This window comes from Acanthopagrus latus, chromosome 8 (genome assembly GCF_904848185.1).
Source record: "Acanthopagrus latus isolate v.2019 chromosome 8, fAcaLat1.1, whole genome shotgun sequence".
NCBI classification, from domain to species: domain Eukaryota; kingdom Metazoa; phylum Chordata; class Actinopteri; order Spariformes; family Sparidae; genus Acanthopagrus; species Acanthopagrus latus.
In genome coordinates, this window is record NC_051046.1 from 4,769,089 (window position 1) to 4,793,993 (window position 24,905).

The 24,905-nt window shown below is 41.9% G+C and overlaps 1 long non-coding RNA gene across 1 annotated transcript in view; it reads right to left on the minus strand.

Moving 5' to 3' along the window:
* Nucleotides 1-2,263: 2,263 nt before the first annotated feature.
* Nucleotides 2,264-24,905, minus strand: part of LOC119024616 — a 114,603-nt gene continuing 91,961 nt past the window's right edge. Inside the window, exon 4 of the long non-coding RNA XR_005076531.1 lies at nucleotides 2,264-2,309. This is a non-coding gene — a long non-coding RNA (uncharacterized LOC119024616). The remainder of the gene's footprint in view (nucleotides 2,310-24,905) is intronic.

Sequence of the window (24,905 nt, forward strand, 5' to 3'; positions counted from 1 at the left end):
AAGCAGCTTTTATGTAGCTGTTCACACACAATCCTACCGCAGTGCGCAGCTGTTTAAAATCCAGTTACTGTAAAACTCCACACTTTCCCCATCGTCCTCTCGTTCTCACACTTCAGTCGGATGAAACATGAGTTCTGGCGCCCTCATTGGTCCATTATGACGGCATGTTGGCGACCTGCATCAGCCACGCGCATCACTGCATATCTACAGGAATGTATTGATCTGTGATACGGGACGATTTTTATCTGTGGCTCTCTATCGTGTCATGATGTCACTTTGAATGATTGTGTGAAAATTATGCTCAGTCTGCTGTCATGGAGAATAAAGGCAACTAACATCTATTGATCTCCTGTCCCTCCAGCTAAACAGCCTATCGGATCCAGAGGACGGAGTTTTGGTTTTTAAGTCATTTCTGAGCAAAAAAAAAATCATTGTGCTTTAAAAATGTGAATATTTCTCACCTGTACTGCACGTGCAGCCTGTTTTATCATCATCCTTCATTGCATCTAGAGGCTGAACTGCAGCTTTGTTGGCATGACTGTGGATGGAAGCTCCTGTGGTCGATGCTGACTGTGTTGGTGTGTGTATATGTGTGTGTGTGTGTGTCTGTTCACGCATGCTTTACAGATGGCGAAATTGTCAGGAAAGTGTAATTTGCAGTGGACGTCTAACTCTTGGGCGGCGCAGCAACATGAAGTATTACAAGCCTCTCTTCTGTTTAATAACGTCAGAATCACTGGCCTTGAAGTGCAGCTTGTGCGGGCTGTGACACGTTCTCTGAGAAGCCCATTCATGCGGAACATCTTTGAATTTCATCAGCAAAAGAAAAAAAATAAATCTTTGAAGGCTCTGGAATAATTGCATGGCGTGTTGATATGACATCATATCACTTGCCATTAGCGGAGAGAAATAATTACCTCTTTGTGTTTGGTCCTGCTCCTGTTTTTTTGATTGCATGCTAACTATGGAGGTTTTAAAGGGACAGGACTGCATGTGTGCCACGTGAACAGATGCACTTTTGAAAGGGGGATCGACATCACTGTCGACATGGGTAATTGACAGCGGCGGCTGGCGATCAGATGGCACTTGTCTTGTTCCTTGAATGATGATTATGATGATGGTGCTGTAGGCGCCAAAAGAGCAGAGGAGGAAGAGGAGACATATGGGTCAACAGAGGTACCGTATCCCTGTCTGAGAACCGCACTGGAGTCATTCAAAGTTAAGGCGGATTTCTTTTCTTTTTTCCAGACGGCAGACAGCGGTTTTGAAGTTCTGTTGCAGTCGAGCCCAGAAATAGCAAAGAAGGGGGGAACGGCGTGAGGGAGACAATCGGCCACATCCATCAGCCGAGTATTTGTCTCAGGTGAATACCTTTTTTTTTTTTTTTCAGATTCGAGATGCAATATTTCATCGGCGTGTCAGCATAGCTACATTTAGTTGATAGGGATTTGTTTCGCTGCTATTCATCAGCATGTCAGACAAGCACACACACACACACACACACACACACACACACACACCTCTACCTGAAGTTGCCACCGTGGCTCATTCATAAGCGACATTGCCTCAAATTTGCATGTCCCCTTCAAACTTCTCAAGGCCCGAGTCGACGTCACGCGAAAAACTCACCAGTAAAGTGCTTGTAAGCAGTTTGCTGAGGCCGGATAGCGATTGCATTTCGTACTGCCAAAATAATGAATTCATTTTTATAAAAGCTAAGCATATATCATTCCGGTTGTAACTGTTATCCACGGACATGCCGCTTCAATCAAATTACTGGACATTCAGCTGTATCAGACATATTACACTGTGCACCAGAATGTCCTGCTTTTGATTTGTCGGCAGTTTCCACCGGAATTATTTATGTGTACATCTTAAAAACAGTTCAGATCAAAAGTTTTACTTTTAAAAATCAGTAGAGTATGGTCAAGTACTGTACAGTAGCTGATGTGCTTATCTACTTATCTACCAGTAGATGGGATAAATAGTGAAGTTTCTGTGTGTAGGATTTGATTTGACATACGTAGAACTCTTACTTTTGTTGTTATTGGTCCCATGTGACGTCAATATCCATTTGTGAGCTGTATGACACCGTCTTACTGTCTTCTGTGAAGGACACATTCAAAAATCACAATAGAAAAAATATAGATAAACACACTACAGGCCAATGATCAATGTTATGTTATAAAAAAAAAACAAAAAAAAACAACAACAACAAATTGAGATGCTGCTTACCAGTTCTGCTCCCAGGTGGCACATCAGGCAGGAGGAGGGTGACATCAGTACACTTCGCTCTCAGATCCATTCGTCTGTTACAGAAGGGGGTAAAAATAGAACAGAGGAGTGTGTCAGGTTTTCCCTGAAAGTCTCAAATATAGCCTGAAAACTGCTGCCGCTCCAACCGAGGTGAGGGCAGACTTACATTGGAGTTCATGTTAAAGGCCAACACGTGTACGGTGGGGGGAATAAGAGACATGATGACCAGGACAGAAAATATTAAACGTCTTGCCAAAGGGTGAACGAGCAAAGGAGGAGAAAAGTAAACCCATATTTTAATCCAACTGACTTTTTCTTTGGCGAGACCACACAGATTAACCCGATCGGACAACATGATGGAGGAAATCCAAATGGAGCCTCGCGTGCTCACTTCTCAAGAGTTAAAGTACAAACAGTCGCTCTGGATGTTGACTACCTTGGCTGCATTGTCCCGTTGAAACAAATCAGAGGCAGCGTGTGGAGTGAAAACTTTCGATGCAAGCGGGCACATTGGGAGTGTCTTCGCATCAACCGTGTGGAGTGAGCGAGACGAGCGAGGGAGAGATTGTCACGGCCATTTGGGTCACTGTGTGTTCTGTTTAATCACCAAAAAATGGATGTTTCCCACCGATGAAAACAGCCTTTCACTTCACATTCGACATAATGTGCCGTGATGCTCATTTTATAATTAAGTGCGATGTTACTGTTGGTCCGCTGTGTGTAGTTTTAAAACATTAACATTTTTCCTGACCGGATAAATGTTTTATACAGCTTTTGAATTTGGCTCAAGCTGGATTGTTCGTGAGAGACGTTTTTAATACCGGCCCCTCTTACAGAAACACGTCTGGTACCATTTTATTTTCACAGTGACGGCGTGGTTGAGGCCGTGCCTCCTCGACTAGAAGAGTCTTCAGGAGCGGCTTCGGTTGACAACGTTTTTTTTTCAAGACGGGGATGAAAGGGGGGGACAAGTCGGAGGCAAAAGAAGAGCTAAATTAAATGTCTATACTGTGATGGAAACACAACAATGTTTTTTTTCATATACACAGTCCTATTCTGCAGACGAATCAAAGTTCCTCGGGGTACACTGTGAGTCACATCCTGCGTAACATGAGCGCTGGATCGAGTGTGAAGTGCACTGTCTTTAAATCTTATACAGGGATGGGACTATATCTAAGACAGGAAAAGAATCAAAGCTAAAAAAGAAAATAAAAAAATCACATGTCGCTGCGGAGCACAAAGCCGTAAGCTGCCCTAAAGTTCAGTGAACATACATCACATTGGAAAGCCATTAATAAACCTGTCAGTGCACAGACCAACCTCCGCCCGACTTTCATTACCGCTGGAGTTCTTGCTGTACCATGCCGTCTACACAAAATACGCTCAGCATCACCCTTTCTGTTAAAAGCATGAACTTAGAGGAGATACATCCCCAGTCTATATTTGCAATGTCCCCTATAAACTTCATGCTGCAGCCCCGGGGCAGCTGGGAAGTGTGAAGCTGAGCTTAGCTGCACTGCGGTGATGTGTGATGAAGGTTTAGATGAGGCCTGACCCGTGTGTGGAACTGGGACAGTAACAGAGTGCTGGATGTTTAGATCCGTGAACTCAGAGACGGGACACGGGGAGCGTCCCCGCAAAGGTTCAGCACACATACGATAGAGTCACATCCAACTTCATCTTTTTTTTGTTTTGCTTCCAGCTTTTTTAAATCACGGGGAGGAGAGGAGAGTCTGACACTGAACTCACTGCCATCCTGAGGCTCAAGAGATATTTATGTCTGGATTCAGGCCTATGAGCCTGACACTCTTCTGCTTCCTCTATAATTATTAACACTATAGTCTCAGCCACTTCCTGTCAGGTCCTTTATTCTCCCCCTTTTAAAGGGCGTTCCTCAAAGCTCAATCCGTGGACCAGTTTTAATTAACATTTAAGAAAACACTGTTCTGTTTTTCATTGTACAGCTGTGGTTTATGCAATTTCTTTATAAGGCTTTTTTGGATTATAGCCACTGTTACTGTACTTGTAATAAGCTTAAAAAAAACCTTTAATTTGACTCATTAATACCTCTGAGAATTCCAGGTGTAATGCAGATTTTTAATTTCCGATTTTATTAAATGCATTTTTCTGCAGTGTGTATTTTCTGCCACTAGGGGTCTAACTATTGATCGAACAGAAGACACATTTTAATGATGTAAAGAATCAACATGGGATCATCTTCATCTTCAAAGGTGCGCTTTGTAGATCTGTGTCAGGAAGGTGATATTTATATATTCATAAGGAAATAATACAAATTCAAAAATATCTATCACCAAGAACTGAACACACAAGAATAATAAACTTCCCCACGACACAGTTTGAAGAGTTCTGTTATGTTTCGACACATTCACTGACCTCCTTCGTCACTCTTTGATGCATCATCCGATGTTTATCCAGAAGTTATAGCGAAAGGCAGCCAAATGAAACACATTATTAACTTGAATAAAACGACCTCGCTGGGTTTGAACCTTGTCGAAAACATTTTGGATAATGTCAGCAAGAAATGTCAAGTTGTTTTTAAGGCATTTTACTGTGGAAATGCTACATATTATATCTATAACTGTTTTTTTTTTTTAACGCCTCCTTTTTTCAATTTCTGCGCCTTTTGTCTTTCAACATTGACAACATTGTTTTTTTGCTCCCTCCTGGGTTTCTCCCTCAGTGTGTATTGCGAGGATTTAAATAAAATGAATGAATAGTATTCTGAAAAACAATGAAATCCCTTCAGTGGACTCACTAAAGCTCTCTGCTATGGGACTCTTCCCTCCCTCCACTGTGAAGCTGCTCCATCCTCTTTTTTTACAGCTCTCTGTCAATGCTTAGTTTATTTTAGAGGGTGGATCAGGACCCCATTACTTCACTCACTTTGTGCAACCCACCCCTTTTTTTATTAGCAGCATAATGGCACAGATACATTATCAGGGCTAATCAGAGTCAAATGAAGAAAAGTAGTGGAGTGAGACTGCAGGAATTGCCTTTTTTCTCTCCCTCGCAGTGCCGCCAGACCGACAGGCCCGTGTTAAACTTTCCCCATCCTCCTTCGCTTGATTTTTTTCTATATTTCTTATTTATCTTTCTCTCTCTAACCGCCTCCCCCTGTTTTCACACTCTCCATTTTTTTTAGTCCTGATGTCTCTCCTTTCTTAGACTTTTTCCTCCCTCTCTCACATCTCCTTTTCTCTGTGTCTCTTTCCTCTCCCTCCCTCCCTCTCTCTCCCTCTCTCTTCCTTTCCTCTGGGATTGCCTGTTTGATATTCTACTTGTGTGGTGGGGCGGCAGGATGGATTAGAGCATGGACAGGCCCCACAAACCACCCTGATCTACAGGACAGCTTTTCAATCACTTCTCCAATGCTGTTCCACCTATATAAATACAAGCATGAGGAGAGAGCCACAGAGCTTGGGGGGGGGGGGGTGAAAATAATAGAGAGGGATGAAAACAAACAGGAAAGGACAAATGTAGGATTTTATGAAGTACCACTGTGTAGCCGCTGTGCAAACAGGGCGAAGCATGCCAGAACCTCAGAGTTACCTTTGGCACTTCCTTTGAGTCCGAGCATATCAAGTGTCTGCAGGTTCTGTTCGGAACACGAGCCAGCTCAAAGAGAGAACAATGGCTCATTTGCACCCGTAATGGCTCGCAGCAGTTTGGGCCTCACAATGGATGGCCCTTTGGCTTTTTTCAAAAGGTGCAAGTTTGTTTTTTCTCTCTCCCTCTGTGTTTATACTCTGTTCTACCTTGATCCTCAGGACCTTTCCCATTTAGACGAAAATTGCAGATCCCTCATGTGGGTAAAACAGAATTACTGTGCCTCCCCAGCCTTTTTTTTTTTTTTTTTTATTGGATCAATAGGGTGATCTTCCAAGGCCGACATTAGGGGGCATTATAAAAAGGTTACAAATGAGAGTGTTTAGTCCATTGCACTCTCCTCAGGTACTAGGGGAGTATCGATCCATTGTGGCTCATCAAACTGTTTTGTTGCAAAAGGACACTTGAACAGTAATCACCTTCAAAAGGTGAGATAATAAGATGCTGTGTTATTGGAGCGGCTAAACAAAACCACTAATGACCAATGCTGCCAGATGCCAGAGTGGGATTATGTTGTGCCTGTGTTGGAATTACACAAAAAAAACTCACTCTGGTTAAATGATTTTAAAAATGCAGAGAAAATGAATTCTGCAGAGTCGGTCCAGTTATCAGTGAATACACTGAGCATGTGTTAGCTGAGATATTTATATATCATGCAGAATTTACAATAACATACATACAGTGGACTTCAAATAAAAAAGGCGTGAGATAACATTGGGAATGAGATCATTTTAAAGAATGAGTAAGTTGCATTGTCTGTTTTCATACACTTACTGCAAATAATCACTAACTATAATATTCTGACTATATGTTGAAAATATATATACTATAGTAAAAAAAAACTGTGCAACTGTGCTTATTCCCCCCTCACAGGATGGCTGAAGTCAAGCTCAGTCTTGAACTGTAAACGTTGGTTTTTGTGGAGGCAATTCTTTAAACGCTCTCGTTTGATTTACTTCATCTTGACAAGTGAAAAATTAACCACCAGTAATGTTGATTTCAAACCTCGAGCACTGACTTCACCTCCGGGTAACGAGAAAGAAAAACTGGCCCCCGCTCGTAATATCAGACCACCATTATATCACCGCGCGCTTGACTGGATAAAATTATTATCGCGGCTGCGTAGTGATTTTCTGTAGAAGTAAATACAAAGTGTTGAACCTATCGTCATCTTGAGATATCGCGCTGCATGAGATTTTGAAGGTGAGCTGAGTTATTAGACGACGCCATTGTAATCCACTGGAGTGCCTCACGCATACCTACACACACTGACATCACTTAACAAGTATGAATTATATCCATGTGTCTTATGGTGTTTTTTTTTTTTTTTTTTGTTCTCATCCACAATGACGCCTCAACATTGTTTATCACACGGCAGAAGAACTTCGGTGCACGAGCCATCCGTTCCGAGTGTCAGCGACGGCTCATATGTGACATTTAGTGCTCCTCCCAAGAGCACTGCAGGGCTAATGAAAGATGTGATGTCTGAGACTGACTGGCTAACCTCTAATCCTGAATATATGAAGGGACATTAATGATATTATAATGTTTTGCCCTTCCTGAGCTGAGAGACAGCTCTGGCCAGGCTTCTCCTCTCAGTACAATATCATGGAGGCACCGCGGCCTGTTAGCGGATCGGGTTTTGTTTGAAAACTGTTTGTGATTAAGACTGTGGAGCCTCGACAACACATTTGTGTGAAAGGTCCCGCTGTGGCCTTTTATTTATTTATTTTTTTTATTCAAGGTTGGATTGCTGACCCAGGATCCCGGTGTTTTAATTGGTTTGTGGTGAGGTGTTTATTTGCAGATTAGTTTGGCCATGTGTGTCACCAAAAATAGAACATCAACTAAAAAGGCGAGGGGGGTTTCCCCACTGCAGTCTTACATTAAACCTTAGATTACAGGGGAATACTATATGTGTTACAGTAGGTCACTTGAAAACAAAGTGTGACTGTGTTTGTCTGTCCAGTGTCCCTCCCTGCTTTTACCCTGCCTATGCTGAAATGCTGCCCATGTGACCCTGAAGGCGACGCATTACTCAGATCTGACATGGTGTCGTTAATACGACTGCACCCACCGTGTTACTGTGCAAGTAAAGTAGTTGTTTTTACCTTCTTTGTCCTACTCATGTCATTATTTCATTATTATAGACCATAGCGAGTGTATTTATATACACTAGTGTCCCGGGCATCATGCTGTGAGTTGGAGCATTATGTGTTATTTACATTCTGGTGTCAGATGTGTGTGTGAGCTCTTCTCCTGGTTTGGAGAGTGTGGATTTGCAAGCTGTGACATAAATCAGGATGCTGTGGCGTACAGTAAACACACTCAGGGCTTTTAAACAAATACAAATACATTATTCAGATGTGTATAGATACTGCGCTCTGAAACAATTTACATATATAACGGGGGTCACGCTCTCCAGGATCATGGATAGATGGCCATAAACCTCTTTAAGATACTGTTATTTATTCTCATTTAACCCTCAGATCTTGTGGTATAGTCATCAGATTCAAATCGTCAACACAACTATTTATCACTGCTCCGACTAACACACAGAAGAGGAAGTTTTTCCCTACGAGATAAATGTGTTTTTGTTTCAAAACAGTTCAATTCAAACGTACGATCGTGGGTTCAGTGCAAGGCAAATTAATAATCATAACCACACACATAAAAAAAAGGAGAAATTCACTGTTCGTGCAGTTGTTAGAGCTCGAGTTAGCATGTTCTCCCCCGCTCTTGCATCTATTCCCTTTGGGTGCTTTGGGCGGCTTCCCCACCATCAAAACATTTACAATAGGTTAACTCTGGTCAAGGCGCTTCACTCCCCAGGCGATAAACGTTGGCTGCCCGCTACTCCTACTATGTTGTACAGTGTATAATCATGTCTTCTTCTTCTTCTTCTTCTTCTTCTTCTTCTTCTTCTTCTTCTTCTTCTTCTTCTTCTTCTTCTTCTTCTTCTCCTAATATATTGCTAAACATTGCAGCTGTGACTTGTATTTTTCCACTAACATCCTGTTCCATTTTTATTTTCAGCTGAAGTTACACAGCTTTCTGTTTGGACTTCAAAATAGGGTTTAAATAAAAATCACATTTTAACAATCAAATTACAAATGTGTATGCATGTGCGTTTAAAAGGCGGTAATAAAACATTACATGAAGAATATGAAGAGTGCAGAATATTTCTGACAGCTCTGGTATAATCCAGATATTAAAAAAAACAAATGTTTCGTGTGAGGTGAGTGGTTTTTGCATTACGCCTTAATAAAATTGTGCACATCCTCACAGAAACTCAGCCAGTACAGACGGGATTGTCCCAGATGTTGAGGGATGAAGTCACACCTGCAGTCAGATGATCAGACGCCGGGACACTGTTCCAGTCGTACTTACAGGGATTTGAATAATCAGGATTGTCTCGCTCCTTGTAAACATGACACAAACAAACTTTAGCCGGACAGAGTCGACTTTCAGGGAGGTTTCTGCTTCTCCTGTACAAATGGACTTATTGTGTGTGATGAAATATTCAGGGGGGCCTTTCTTAACAGCAATTTGTGGCGCAGTTACATTCCACACATCAAAGTTCTGAGCACGAGCAGAACCACACTCTTTCTCTCACCATTTACACTCCCATCTTCTGCCATTACTGTCATCAGACTGCAGCTCTCTGACTTTGATAGTGCATGAACACGTCCTGTGTGAAGGGCGGGGTGGGTGGGGTGATGGGTGGGGGGGGGGAGTCAGTGACTGATGTGGAGTGCAGCACTGCTCCCCCCAGTGTCAGCCCGTGATTGATGTTCAAAGAATGGTCCGAAAAACCCCATGACCATCTCGCCTCACAGCCAGAGGCACCTTACTCTTTCCAACCCCCATATGAAAGTGATATTTTCATAGATATGAAGTAATTATTGTACGCAGCTGTGTTTGAATGTCTCTGATGTGAGATGAAGGTCCGTTATATTTGAATAAAATTAATAAAACACATCACTGAGAGATATTACCGTCCACCTCGTCATTGTAATTTCGACATTTGAAAGAGAATTTGCATTTCGTTATTACACTTTTGCACATGTGGCAGGATTGCTCACACGGATCTCCTCTGTTGTTTGACCGTGTTCAGTACACTGGATAGTCACAAAGACACTTGCACGGCTGCAGATAATCACCGGACAATTGTTTTATCACACAAAAACACATCAACATGTACATTAAAAACAAATCAAAACAGGCTAATTTGCGTGGTCTTTGTCTCATGTTCGTTTCTTCTCCCCGTTCCTCTTTAAATTTGACCTTCACGTGCAAACAAGCATCCAGTCGTCTCCGCCGCTGTAATGAACAGGGTTTCGAAAAAAATATGTTATGGATAAATGAAACGCCTCTGTCAACAATGCTATTTTTCTTTTTTTTACATGGGCGGTCGTTTTGATTAAAATGTCATTGCCTCTGTTCATTTTCTTCGATGTTTCTGCTGAACTTTACACACTTCAGTTGTTCTGTCCATAAAATATGAATTATGCTCACTGGCTTCACAAGGACCTTGCTTGTGTACCCACATGCATGCACGTGGGTAATGGCCACGCGCGAGCAATTCCCCCCCCACCGCACGTACACATGCCGGCATCATGAGTTGTGCCTCTGTGATGTTTATAGCGGAAATATATGTCTGGCGTTCAGAGAGAACTAGTTAATATGTGACGTTATGTCCACGGGAGAATCTGCGTAAAGACAATCTATTGCAAATATATAGAGTAATGGAAGTGACAAGCCTCAGGGTCAGAAAAAGTTTACCTAAAAGTACACTTGACTGAACAGCAAAATGGGCTTTTTTTTTTTTTTCTTTTTTTTTTTTTCTCTACGGGAACTGTGCTGTGTTTTTTTTTTATTCATTTGAAAGCATCTATACTTTGCGAGCTTATCACACAGTGGAAAAGTTTCATCCAATTCACCAGCTCCGAATGATTACTTTGCAATTGTCGTGCTCATTGTTGAACATGATCCACAAAGTGCATTAATTTAACTGTGAAAAAATATGAATTAAAAAATAGGGGCTGCATCCAATGATGGAATAAATAGGGGGAAAACACATTAAGAGGATGCTTAAGAGAGGATGATGAGAATGCCGTCGCATCCCTCGAGAGGGCGGCTGGAACAAATGGCTTCGGCAGATACGGGCTGAGAAGTCTTCTTAAGATTGACACAGGTAAGTGGTACTGCGCACGCAGGGGTGCCGTGTCAATTAAGGTGCATTGAGGACCGCTGTCTGTCTGTGAGAAGCTCATTAACACCAAGGTCAGTTTCATCAGGCCCCCAAGCTGTCGTTATTCTCATTCTTTTTTTTTTTTTTTTTTTTCTGTCCAGCGGGGACGGAAATAAAAAAAGGGGAAATAAAAAATGAAACTGGGGATGCAATTGTAAACCCCGGGATTGCATGCAGGTGCAGAGTTACAGATGCAGATTGCAGACAGTACATAGACACAAAATACATTATCAGCTTCCTCTTCCATAGACGCGCGCAAACCCATTTATCCACACACATGCAAAATAAAAGCTGTTTAAATAGCTGTTTCCCCAGGAGGAGGAGGAGGAGGGGTGAGAAATGCAGAGCAGGTAGCAGGTGCTTGTTAATATGAATATTGCAATTGTGTTTATGCAAAACAGTTTTATCAATGATTGCACATGGCTCCACGAGACTTTAATGCCTGAATAACTATCCGTATCTGTGGGACCTGCCTACTCACGCAAACCGAGTTTTATAACTAAAAGGCCTCTCCAGAAGTAAAAGACTAATAGATTTGCGTTCAGAGTGACGTGTGTACAATCTGCTTGTCTAACTTTCTAGACCTTTTCTTATTACTTTGTGTTATTTATTTATTTATTTATTTATTTATTTTAATAACTGTGTACTCTTATTGCGTAAAAAATGCAATGTTGTGTCTCAGACATCAATCAACACAACCCCGGCTGCCTTTAACCTCCACATGCAGGGGGGACAAACAGTTAATTGCCTGTGTGAGGCTGAAACGTTGGCGCAGCAGCAGGCAGGAGTGCCTTTATCACTGATTGTTGGTCGTTTTAGCAGCCAGTGCATCCCCTATATCTTCTGACACCGGGCCCTTTCCTGTCTCCCGTGTTATTCGAAAGCGCTGATGGGAAATATATAACAGCTCGACACGGTAACTGCCAACTCCGTGCCCTAAGCCAAGCTCTCAACTCGACTGTCAAGATCTAAAAGACAAAAAAGCCTCTTGTTACTGTGCCTAGGTGCATGGCTACAGCTCAATTTGTTTGCAGCAGACATGTTTTTTTTCAAAGAGTGAGAGTCACCTGCCTGTATCCCTTTGCTCCGCTTGCTCTTTCTCTGAATTGTCACTCAACCTCCTTCCCTCTCCCCCTGCTGGCTCTGCCTTTATCTCTCTATGGATATTCCTGAACGGTTTGTGCCTACAGGCAGCCGTTCCACTTGTTTATCCCTTTCTCTTTCAATCAGAGAACGCGGAGGACAGATTCAAACTCTAGTTGACAATACAGCCAAATCCACTCTCCCCCCGATTCCATCAGACACACGAGTCTGTGCTCCTCACTTGTTTTAAACTAAAAGTGTACAGACTTTGAAGGGCAGGGTTAATGAGCAATGATTTATGCCAATAAATACAAACTGCTGCCTAATTCAACTCCATAAATCAAGATGGATTTTATTCTCAGTGCGTTACATAACTCTCGCTTCACGGTATGTCACTGCAGGAAGTTAAAAGTGCTGAAAGCGGACACACATGCAAAGAGACCGAGCTTGAAACGATTAAGAAATCACGGAATAAAGGACAGACGTAAGGGCAAATAAAGGAGATGGTGAGGGAATAAATAAAGTTTACAGCGCGGCTCTAAAAACAGCTCGATGTTTAATTAAAAAGCACCGACAAACACGTGCAGCCTGGGTTCAACATTAATAAGCATCAAAGCAAATCTCACAACCCCCAATTTTAAAAAAATAAGTTGGGACACGGTGTGAAATGGAATTTGCTAATCCTTTTTGACACATACCCAACTGAGGACAGCACAAATGTATTAATGTCTCCCCTCGTTAACTTAAATATACGTAAATATACGCTTATTCCCTATTTGATGGCAGCAGCGAAAAAGGGCGACAGAACACCACGAAAGTCGCGCTCAACATAAAGATGATCACCTCCTCTAAGGTCAAGAGGTTAACAGGTAGCTGGTGATGGTGTCATGATTGGGTGGGACATCCTCTAACACATATGTCAGTTCAATTCAAACCAAAATGAAAATAAAAATACATAATTTTATTTGTCCCGGGGGGGAATTAAAAGCACGTGGAATAGTTGTACGCAGACACAGAACAAGTCAGATGGAATAAAATAGACTAAAGAATAAGCTAAGTGAGATATTTACAGTATTTACATGAGGTACAAAGTAGCGCTGATGTAGGCCGGGCTGTGCATGAAGAAGCAGCAGCAAGTTGTGCAAAGTGCAAATATGAAACATGCAATAGAGAGGGAGGGGGAGTGGGAAATGCAGTGACCAGGTTAGTTATTGTCCGTTTGAGGGATTGTCCAGTGGTGGATGGGAGTTTAGGAGCTGAACAGCCTTAAGAATGAAGGTTTCTACTCTCCTCCTCTGTGTCCTGCAGCCCAGGCAGCGGCGCCGGCGTCCTGAGGGGGAAATCTGTTTAATATCACATCATCGCATTCTGGACGACCTGGTTTGTATGTGCGAGCAAAGCAAATAAAGATAAAACACGATCCTCCTCTTTCACTATCTGTGTGCAAATGTTTTTTTTTTAAAAAAAACAAACAAAAAAAAAACAATGCTTCGGAAAACAGCTAACCTAAGCTAGGGTGTTTTTATTCCCCTATAGCAGAATGATGAAGACCAGGTCTGGCTATACTTCCTTTCCATATACATGTCAGAATGAAACATACCGGGCTGATTGTTCAAAATGTTTTGTATTTTTCGTTTCACTTGTCTTCAACAGAGGTGGGTTGCTGTTGAGAGACACATGCCACATGATCTCTTTTCATCGTCAAAGTCCCAACAGAAGCTGGTGCTCTTCTTCACGTTTGTGTCTTTAGTATTGAAATACTCTCAAAATGTGCACAAGATAAAATACACAAGAAGCAATTTGGAGGGAAAAAATAAAATAAAAACTGTTGGAAGCTTTTTTGTTTGTTATTTTTTTTTTTGCAAATTGCTTCAAACTGAATGGAATAAGTGGGTCACAGCTGAAGTGCAGCTGGTTAAGTAAGTTGTGCTTGTCACAATTAGAAACATTAGAAGTCAGTGAGAGTGGAGCGTGGTGAGGTGCTGTATAACAAAGCCTCCCATTACAGTTTAATGACCCCCACGTAGTTTCCAATGCACATCGCGCCGAGGCTTAAGACTGAATGAAGTGTCGGCGGACAGCATCATTCATCCTCACTTCAATTCATTTCTAATGATTTCATTATTCTTTTGATACCCCCCCCCCTCTTTTCTCCAATCTCACACCAGAGGCTTCAGGACTGAACACCATTCTGCCTTTAAATGGAACACTGATTGTTTTTCATGTTTATTCACAACCCACGGGTCAGCAGCCTCCCATAATCTGCTGTTTCTTCCAAGGACAATTTAGGGAATATCATGAATAAAAATGATCTTAATAATATCTCAGTGAAAGGACCCATGGCAACTATGAATACCATTAGAGCCTGATCAGAGGCCGTTAGTGCCATATTTATACGGCCGGAGCAACAATATAGGGTCTGCATGAGTGACTCGGGAAGCTGGCTGTTTACACCCTTTTGTCATTTCTTCTTTCATATATTCGCTCTCTTTTTCTCTTTTTTCTTTCTTTTTTTTTATACTATAATGGTGTTTTGATCCTTGGAGGCATTGCATTCATCTTACTTCTCCGCTTTACCTCAGATTGATAATGTGGGAACAGAAACATGAGCGAAAGTCATTGTGTCTTTGGAAGTAGCTTTGCTGTGAAGCGAGCTGCGTGGAAGCAGTCGCAGCCATTTGCCTCCCCTCAGATACCCTTGACCTAGATGGGCGAAACTTCCAGGGGAGTAGAGAATTAAAAGTGGGAGAAAAATACAATTATGTGCAGGGACAAAGAAAAAAAAAAAAAAAAAACACGTTATGTGATCAAATATAGTATTTTCCTTGAACTGTGCGGTAAGGAGATGACTTTTCTGGCGATATTAACATAAAGAACAGTAAAGACTTTATTCTAAGGGATATGTTTTACCTGTGGAATCTCTAAGGGAGGGAAGGGTTACCACAAAGGCTTTCAGGACCATACAAATTACACTTCCTGTGTCACAGTGCCTCGATTCTGACATCCTGGCTAGGCGGAGTTAAGCTCAAGAGCTATTATTATGCATGGGATTTGACTTATAGCAGTGACCACGCTTGATTTCTGTTAATAGGGTATGAAATTAATCCTAAGGTCAAGGCCGACCTGTCCCAACATCCTTGTCATGTTGAAACATTTTTTTTTCCTCATTCTCCCTTTTCTTTTAAGTGTTCCTACTCGTGCTCTTTAATGTTTCATATGATTTACGTCCTCTCCTCTTGACTTTGAGGCCTCTATTTTAATGAATCAAGGTGCAATGGGCACAGCACAGCCAACTGTGCTGTGGCAATGGGGTGGGATGAGAAGGAATCCATTATCATACATTATGTGTGGGTGTATGAGGGGTTGTAAGAGTCACAGCCAATCACATTGGGTCCTTTCATGCCCTTAAAAAGCAGCACCGTCCCACCAAATTGTACTGACAGCCTGGTTGCAGCTTTCCTGAGAGGAAACTTGCTAATGTGTACCTGTGGAAAAAATAATTTATATATATCGTTGCACAAGGAAATTGAAAGCCTAGTCTCAGTGTTCTCACCATTATCTTGTCTTTGTTTCACTGAATTAATCATCAGAGGATAAATTACCAAAAAGGATTCGCTCACTCATTAATGTTATCTTGCAGTTTTGTGTTTTGAGACGGGCCTACCTGCCACAGAGCCCGCTGCCGCTGCTCCGTGTGGCGCAACAGAGGTGAAATTCATTCTGCACGCGCTGCCCAAAGCACTCAAAAAATTACATTAGTTAACCCAAATGTTCCCGAGGTCCTTCCTAAACAGCGCGAAAGAATTTATTAAACATGAGCTGGATACTTGATGACTTGAATCATAATTTAATGAGAGCTGCTGAACAGATGAGAAGTTTCAGAAATTGATGCATTGCCTCTGTTTTGGAGGGGACAGCAGCCAAACCTAGTGACATGGATTTTCATATGCTCTCTATCTGTTGTTGGTGTTTGGAGTACTTTTCAAGCAGCACTGATGCTCCAAACCCCACGTTATTCTTTTGGATCTCAGTTTATAATTTGTTTGTATCAGGGAGTTCCCCCAAAAAAGAGGATGAGAGCAACCACAAGGAGCGAGCAGTAGTTCACCTCAACCCACCCAAGACAGCTCTCTCTCTCTCTCGTGAAGCCTGGCTGATAGGAAGCTCGTCCACATTAGTGTACATTTTGACAGCTATTGCCAAAATACAGTGTAATTAAGGGCTATCTCCACTGTCAAGAGGCTCCGAGGCATCCGGCTTAACCCTCAAACAAGACTAATACGAAGCCCAGTTCAAGGCAAGTTTGCAAGTCTGTCCTGTTAAACTGTCTGCATTAATTATTTAGTAATTAGCTACATGTAATTGCTTTCTGACACCTAGGATTACACTGTCTTTGTAATGCATTAGCCATCTCAATTATAGCAGTGTGTTGGATAAGCCTGCACTTGATGTGGCTTATCTTTTCCCTTTCTCCCTATCTTTCCCTTAACCAACCCCCCACTCCCAGTTTCCCTTACTTTAACATGCTCTCCATATGTCTCTCCTTTGGTGTTTTTTCATGAGAGGGGCCACAGCAACGAGCCAGCATGTGATGTCAGACCAAGAGAAAATGATATCCCACACGCGTCTGATCTCTGAGCCAGAGCATCTCAGCCTTTTATGAGGTCCAGTGCCACTCATTCCGTTCATGGTAAACAAGTGCACTTCCAGATGTGTTCTCACACACGCAGCCTGGATGCTTTTGTGGATCCACACATCTCTTCACTCTAGCTGCACTGTATTTGCACACTGAGACCTTGAAGCCTTGGCTTGGATCTCATATCTCCAGACCTCGGGATATTCACCCAGACTTCGGGCCAAACAGAGACGGCTGATTATCAGAGGAGCCTTGGGATGGATTGGGGCAACTGCAGAACCAGGAGGCTCAAAGAGGCGATAAGCTGGGGTTTTATGGGTTAGCTGAGCAGCCTAACGCACCCCACAGGGATGTGCGAAAATACAGTATGCACACGCACATAAACATGTGTGTTTATGTGTGTGTGCAGACAGGGCTGTGTCTGTTTGAAAGTGCAAATATACGACTTAGTGATATCTGAGAGTGTGTGTGAGTTTTGAGGCTTTGTAAGCGTGCGTGTCTGGTATATCCTGAAGGATATGAGTTTTCTTCTGTAAGCCCGGAGCTGCGCTGGAAGGTTAACAGAGGTAAAATAGGTGACCTGCCTTTAAAAGCTTCCTTTTTTGGCACATGGGTAACTTGGACACACTGTCCTATGTCAGCCTTGGTGTCAAAGGACTGAATACCACAACTAAGAATAGGAACGAAAGGAATGAAAGGAAAGGACGAGGATGAGATAATAAAGAAAGAACATTCTTAAAGTAAAAGAGCAGTGGGGTAGATGGGGCAGGGCCTTCCTCCCTACAGTACCTACCTGTTGAAACGCTCCATCAGTCTTCAGCGACATTTGCATGCAGTCTCAATCAATTTGGGGTTTGCTCCGTTGCTTTAAGGGCTTAAAGATGTGAGGGATGTGATCGGAGCTGGGTGAGTGTGAGCACAAGTATTCGAACATCATTTTGATGATGGGAGAAATAATTGAGTTTGACTGAGTTGACTTAGTATGTAATGACATCAAAGGCACGAGCGCTTATACGCCCATGTTCGTGCATCTTTCTCTCTCCGAAAGCTGAGTTGGCGTCAGGATTTGGAAGATTTTGCCATCAAACTGCTGCGTTTTGAGTAAGAAATGGAACACAGCAGGGTGACAAGTAGGCTGAATGTGTATTCCACAGCCAAACCAAAGGCATCATGTTACTTGACAGCTTGCTCGGAGGTTAATTTAGGAAAATAAACCTGCATCATTCTGTCTGTAACCTTAAGATATAAAAACCACCACCCACACTGCGAGAAAACTGACTGTTAGATATTTTTTCTTAGCAACTCGTTATAGTAAAAAAATAATCATTTAATCAAAATCAAGTTACTTCTGAAAGTAACGCTACCCAGCACTGTTATCTTACGTTATCTTATCTGAACTTGTTACTGCATCAGTATTTTTTAATGTAAGCGAAAATCAGGCCCGGATGATTTTCCATTTGAGACGTTAATGCACAGAGGCATCCAGGTATGATTTTTGATTTGCTTTAAAATAATTTGATTTAAATTATGTATTTTTTTGAAAGCTATGAGTGCATTTATAGGCAGTGTGGGAATATGTGATTAGTTTGGGTCTCCAGAGAGCCCAAAGCTCAGGGTCAGACAGAAAGCATCACTAATATAGAGCTGGTAGAGAATTCACTGTCTGGTTTCCAATTCCATACTAGCTGTATAATATAAACTATATCCTTAGTCTGCTGTTTTTGGCAGTGGAAGTAGTATACAACACATCAACGTACTTTCGTATCCTGGTGTGTGCTGGAATATTGATTTTCTTGTGTCTGCTGTGGTTTGCCCTGCACCAGCTGCACCCAGGAGGGAAGCACCGCTGTGCCCGGGGTATCTTCTGTTTTAATATTTTCCAACAGTATTAATATTTGCTGTGAGTAGATCTTTCCTTTCTGCACTGCATTGTCTGAGAAAAATCAGATGTGTTTTTGGATGCTGTGTCTAGTGTGACAACAGACTTGAAATTAGCATGGTGTGGAATTAAGACACAGATATCCCAAAAGAACCCCAAATGTACGAGTTGATAGCCGGTCCTCCACTGCACAGATATTTTAACTAACTGCTCCTTATGTATTTCACTTCCCTGCACTGTTTTCTGCCACGTTTCCCACATTTTAGGTGCTTGAACTACATATTTTGGAAGCTGGCAATGAATCTTGTCAAAGGAAAAAAATCAGCTGCCAGCGCTGTAATGGTAAATACTGGGCCAGATCAAATTCAAATCAAATCCATTACATCCCAGTCTGAGCCAGTTACCAAAATTATTACAACACTGCAATGAAAGATGCCTTATATGTAACTTATCACTACACAACTCTACACCTTACTTACTCACGTCTGTATTTAAAAAAATCTGCCTCACAGCTTTTATGTGTAGCCATGCATTTTAACTTCTATACAAAACATTTTACAGTTAAAGAATTCATTGGAGAAATTACATCATCAGATACAATCTGGTAGCTCACATGAACATACAGAGAGCTGCTAACAAGAAGGTGCGGCTCAAATTTCACACCGTGACCAAGCCCTTGAAAGTTTTTTCCCTCTTTCTGAGTTTATAAGGTAGATGATGAGGATTTCAGATTATCCTTTTTTGTAGCGTTCGGGTTGTTTTAGCCTACACACCAATCGACACGTACATTGAGGAGTCAGGTCAGGCTTGAGGACGCTCTATTGACTCAGAGTCATCGCCTGGAGGCATGCCCTAACCTGAAGCTCACCCCAATCAAGAGAGGCCTCATTTACGCTTACCTGAATCCATCTGCTACAAAAACCAACTCGGAGATGCCAATTTTGTCCCTTAAAACTCATCCCCAATCAATTTACTCCGAAATCTGAATGTAACCCCTAAATGCGGCTACGCTAAAACACACAAACCACACAAAACACAAGCACAAATGGCTCCAGGCAGCCGGTAACTCCTCCGCATGTTCTAGTGCACTCATTAGTTTTGTGTTATCGTTTTGTAACTCAAATAATCCCATCAACTTTGATGAGATGAGTTGAACTGAGGATGTTAAAGCAACCGATACTTGACATGTATATAGTAGTGTAACCCTGAAGACTATTTATGAGACATGCAGTAATAATGCTGCACGGACCTTTATAGTAACACTTAATAATACATCAGACATAGTATGCAATGTATTAAACATGTGTTAATGCATTATATACGTACATATAATGCATTATAGATATCCATTCATGAAAAACGTTACCCACTGTTGCATTATTAACTCACACACTCCCACACAACACTTGTTTTCACTTGTGAACGCACTTGGCTGTCAGTCAGGCTTCGGGCACTGTTGGCCCGTTGGCTGATTTGTAGCCTCCACCGAGCAAAGGACCAAAAGCTCCAAATCCCATCGCAAAGCAGAGATAATAATTTGTGTGGGCACTTAACTGTGCCAGTTGTCACTGTAATCGGGGCATATTTTCAATTCATGTTCACGGTAGGATGCGTGTCAGTTTTTCCCGTTCCACCACTTTGGTCTGGACTGAAATATCTCAGCGACTACAGTGTGGATTCGAAATCTTGCACAGGGCATCTGGGCTGTCCAATCAGGGATCAGATTAGCGGTGTGGCAGTTTTGTGTCCCCTTGAAAATCCACTGTAGTCTCTGCAGTGTCTTCAGGTTCAACATTAAGCGATGTCTTCAAGTGTTACAAAGCTTCAGTCGGAGTTAGTCCTTTGAGATAAACTTGGCGTGTCACGACCCTGAAGAAAATACAAGATGTTTCTGTTCTTCAAATTATGTTATTTCTAAGGATTCGTTCATCACACTGCTTCTGAAGACGTTTTGCAGTGCAGATCAGCAGATAGTGTAAAGTATGATTAAATGATGACCTACAAAGATTCATGCTGCTCCGCTTTCACACCACTGACACACGGATGTCAAAGAAGCCAGCATGACACGTAGCAACGTGTTTGTCAGAGGCAGTGGCAAGGTCAGGTTGTAAACACCCTTCAGCCGAGCTACACAAAGTCTGAAGGACTCTTTAAGGAGGATTTCAACAAGAGTTTTGTCACAGAACGGCAGGTAAACATTAAGGAATCTGACGTCTCCAGAATCATCTCCCCCCCTTCATTTTAAAGATTATGTTCTTGCTCCCCATAGCATCAATACAACTGATCTGAAGTCTTGTTTAGAGTATCGATGCTATAGTCAATAAGATCGACACAAATACAAAATGTATCTATCGTGACGTCCTGTGCACATGGGGCATTCGTCTTATTGCTGCAGTATGAGCGCCTCTGCTACTGCTGTGTGCATTTTAGAATTCACATAATGAACATTTGTCATTTATGATTAAAAAACACAAATGTTTTGTGTTTATGTCTAAAAATGTGATCAAGCCATTAACAGAGTATAGTTAGAAGAAAAGCAAAGCCTCACGTTTGGCAAATTATTTTGTGGTAATGACAATATATATTCTGAAGTTAGCTAGAACCAACCTACCGTGTTTCCTCTCTGATAGCAGCTTCAGATAAAATATAGATTCAGTCCCTCGTTTCACTCGGTATGAGATCCGAACTGAATGGCGGTGTCGCAGACCCCTAATTATTGCACGGCTTTGTTTTTAAAGAATTATTTAGCAATAAGATGATGGAGTGGAATTCTGATCGTGGGGGTGAAACTAATTAACTTCTTCCACCTGAACCTTTCCCTGTGACATTTTCTATAAATACCACTCATTGTGCTGGTTCCAAGAATAAAAACAACAGGAAACTCCTTCAAAGTTGTGACTTATATTGTAATAACTGCAAAACAGCTCCCGTATGTCCCAATTAAAACGTAAAATCGCACTTAAAACTGTCAAAACACGCAGATCTGCTTCACCTGTTTTTCACCGTCCACCTATGCTACCTATTCTGTTGCTGGTTCTTACGCTGAAATGTTACAACAGCGACACCAATCATCCTTTCGAGAACTGTTGCACTAGAGGTCAGTGAATACTGATTAGTGCATGAGGAATGGCTTTGAGTGCCATACGTTGTCTGCGATTGATGTAGCCGGCACTATTTCCTGGATATGCGTCCATGTTGTTTATAAACTAAAAGCTTATTAATTAGCATCCAAGAGAAAATGCCTCATGGCAGACTCTCTGTTGGCTCTGTGGCACGACTGAGGTAATGCATTGAGGTGGTCTTGGGGATGATCATGCCCACCCCTACTGGCAATCACCACTGTGGCCTTTACAGTACAGAGACTTTTAATTTTCCCACTTAAAACCCAGTCCCGTGTGGTGATGTGTGTTTAAAGGAAAGGCAAGTGGAAAACCCACTGCTGTTGCACGGACCTGTTGGTGTAAATAAAAATAAAAAATGATATGCAAATGGATTGAGATCTACAATTTGTCTTCGGGAGCAGGCCTTATATTTTATCCAGTCACTGAATGCATTTCAAAGTGAAACAAACATCCATAACTTGCATGTAAGAGGTTTATGGGAGTTTAGTGAGGGCTACGTGGGTGCGATGAAGCTCTGAGCTGTAACATTAGCCGACGGGTGCAGAGGCAGACTATTTTTTTGTTTTTCTAGATTGCCTCTACTAATGGATTAATTGTAAATACATTATGATGATTTGAACACCAAGAGGCTCAGTATATGGCGATGTTTAAAGTCTACCAATTGCATGATATGTTCCTTTTCAATGCAGCTGCCATTTGATCAAACATAATGTGAGTGTGTGTTAACAGTGGTCAGCGTCCGGATGCCGAGCAGAGACACTCTTTTTCTCCTTTTTCTCCTTTGTGTAGTTTGGGGACAGCTGTGACTTTCTGGTGTCCTGTCTGACATGGTTATAGTTAAATCTTCAATGGCCCTCATCTGGAGCTCGTCGAGAAAAAAAAAAAGACCATATTTCAAATTGCTTCCCCCCCTCCCATCCTTTTTTAGTACTTACACCTTCCATCCCATCTGGTGGGCTATTCTCAGTGGCACATTTGCATCAGTGTGAGGCAGCTGTGAAATGTTCAGCATTCAGACTTTTGCACAACAGATTTAACCAACAACACAATATACAGCATATATTACAGCATATATATATATATATATATATATATATATATATATATATATATATATATATATATATATATATATATATATATATATATATATACACCAAATGTTCGCTTTTTTTTGTGGCAATCTTTGCTTTTTTTATGCAAATTGGCTCCAACAGGAGTATTTTCCAACAGGCTATACAGGGAAAATTGGTTTGCTGAACTAGATAAATAGGATGAAATCAGATCACAATGGCCTTGATGTCGAACTCAGGGATTTAGTGGAGGGAACCGAGGGACAGGATAAGGGAGGACACTGACAGCTTGTACTCTTGATGGCCAAATCCCGACCCCTGTTGTCCTTCCAAGTTAGGGAGTATTTCCAGCTGACAGACACTGTGTGAGCAAGTGTGTATGTGTGTGTGTGTGTGTGGCGTGAGCCCTGTCTGGCACACACTTTCTCATACCCTTGTAATCCTACTCATTCTGGCTATTTATACTTTTTATAACCCATCATTTGAATTATTGTCATCGTTCCCTCTTTCTTGTCCTTTTCGAGAGTTCTGTCCCTGAGCCATATTCGCACATCCTCTGAGGGAGAAGCGCTCCAACTCTTCATTCCAACTATCCATCTGTGCCGGGGATAGTGGAGGTATAGATCCATCTGAAATCACACTGTATACTCTATGTCTTGGGGGCTTCAACTGGCAGGCAGATTTGGCCTTGGGCCTGGCCTACTTGATCACATTGATTAGGCTACAGGCCATGTGATTTACTCCTATGGACTAGGAAAGAGCACAGGGTATCTGCAGACACTTGCAAAGCATTTAATTTAGTGCTTGCTGGCTACAACAAAGCAATATGTGACCATGGAAATTAGCACAGAAGGGTTAAAACAAAAAAGCCTGCGGCCATAAACAACAGGTCTCATCCATTTTTCTTCTTGTTGCTCTTTCTCTCTCTGCCTGTGCTCATAAATGACCAAAGCGTCTTAGACTGAAACTTAAAAGCTAAATGTAGTAATTTGTCTTTAGAAACACACAACGTGGCAGCCCTGTTGGTCCAGCAGCACAAGTTCTTCTTGCAATCACCCCACAACCCTCAATGACAGCTCAACTTGTGGCCGTGTAAACTGCGGCAGTCTGACGTGTTACTGTTGTCATTTCACTGCTCACATACTGTGGCAGGACACTGTGCCATCGTTCAAGGTAAAACGGCACACTTGATACTGCATTAGCTTCTGTCACACCACAGCTAACGTTAGCATTCAACCACTTCCTAGCTTCCTGGGCATGAATTAGCTCTATAAGATCATATCATATCCTGGACACATTCATTTAAGCCTGGAAGTGAAACACAACATATAAAATAATGGTGATGTTAGCTATTAAGTTTGCATGCACATGTGAGCTAATGGGTTATATTTGACCTATCCCAGTCCAATTCCCCTCCAGATCTTCACTGTCCGGTAACTTTTCAGTTTCTCAAGTGATGAAATGATTGCAATTTGTCAGTTTCCCCACGTATACAGTATGACCTGCAACACAACAGTGTTATCTCAGGGTTTTATCTTCCCACGTCAGAAGAGAATGGCCACTGTGTGAACATCAAACAATCAGTTGTGGGTGCTCCTTTCCGGTATCTGACATCCTCAACTGCCTTAAGACTGTAAGAACTGTAGATCTTCTTGATCTTGTGGGACGTAAGATGCAGTGTTCTTGTCTTTATAACCTATAAGGCATAGTGACTGAACTTTCTCAGGGTGCTGAGGCACAAAACAGCCTCATCAAGGTCAAACAGCAGTCATAAAGTCTCTAACAGGGCTGGTCGTTTTGGCTTTGGTTCCATTTTAGTGGAAAGTTACAGAAGTACAAACTAGTCATAGTCATTATAATGACAAAGCTGTTTTTATCCTCAAGCTAAATTGATCAGTTTTTCTTCAACAACTTTTGCAAAGAAATAGCAACTCTTGTCCGTCTGTTTTTATTTTTGTCACGAAGAAGCCGACTG